Source organism: Cupressus sempervirens, chromosome 1, assembly GCF_028749045.1.
Source record: "Cupressus sempervirens isolate cs-2001-9-10 chromosome 1, ASM2874904v1, whole genome shotgun sequence".
NCBI lineage: Eukaryota > Viridiplantae > Streptophyta > Pinopsida > Cupressales > Cupressaceae > Cupressus > Cupressus sempervirens.
Genome location: NC_143118.1, coordinates 684,091,600 through 684,092,681, shown reverse-complemented (window position 1 = coordinate 684,092,681; position 1,082 = coordinate 684,091,600). Strand labels below are relative to the sequence as shown.

General features: G+C 39.6%; 1 non-coding gene across 1 annotated transcript; it reads right to left on the bottom strand.

Moving 5' to 3' along the window:
- Positions 1-343: 343 nt before the first annotated feature.
- On the bottom strand, positions 344-416 carry TRNAA-AGC (transfer RNA alanine (anticodon AGC)). The gene has a single exon. It is a non-coding gene; the product is annotated as a tRNA-Ala (tRNA).
- Between the last annotated feature and the right edge of the window lie 666 nt (positions 417-1,082).

Genomic DNA, 1,082 nt, shown 5'->3' with positions numbered 1-1,082 from the left:
TCTAAAATTACGGAGTACAGATTCTTCACCAAACTTGGCTCTTGGTACTTGAGAGGCGTAGCATCAACCCTAACGCGTACTGGTATTGAGTAGGACCTGCATCTCTATTGGGATTTTGTATGCTCTTCAATTTTTAATTCACCGTCTTGATTCAATTCAAATTTGGGCCTTTGCACATGCTAAGATCAGATTAGAATTGTTCGACGTTTTCTCATCCGGTTGAAAATTTTCATAGCAATTCGATCGATTTCAATTGCTCAATGTTTTCGAGCAAAAATGTCAGTTTTAAGAAACATAGAATATCGAGTGCAGAGATGCAGGGTACGAAGGAAAACAAATTCAGTGGAGATGCGGGGTATCGATCCCCGTACCTCTCGCATGCTAAGCGAGCGCTCTACCATCTGAGCTACATCCCCGGTCTGCCTCATTTCCTGTAGTTTTCCTCTGTTGTATACTAACAAGCACATAGTGTGCAGGGCATGGTAACTTTTTCTTCCATACATTTGAAGGGTTAAAGAGAGGATAAAATAGCGAAGGCAAAGAAGGCAATGATGGTTTTGTGCGGGATAGGCGCAGGACGGTTTTGTTCTAACAACCAAGTGCGGCATTGTATTCAACTGCTTGATTGAATGTACCTAGCAGAGCCACATTGATGATTCCCTCTCGATGGAATTTGCATTTGTTTAGAAGATGAAGAGGCAGATAGCGAGTGTTAAGATGTACTTTTACAGTCCCACTAATTTAGTATCTTGAACAGGCAATGGAAGAACGTGTAAGAGCACGGCTGTAGATGTGGAATTGCAGAGAGCGAAAAAAAGCTATGAGAAATCTTCGGCACTAATGTTTGTCAGATATAATAAGACTGATTGGATTGGCCTAGACAGTATTTTAGCTCTTAATGCAAGAGCGTGTAGTTCAACTCAAATTTCTTGTAGCTTATTTCTTTATGCACCCTAGATATGTCATATGTCATATGTAGAAATATGGAGTCATCAAAAAGCTTTTCCTATAAATTTAATTTTATGGTCTGTCTCGTAAAAGTGAAAATTGAGTTTTTCTGGGGTATTTGCATTTAGAAGTAA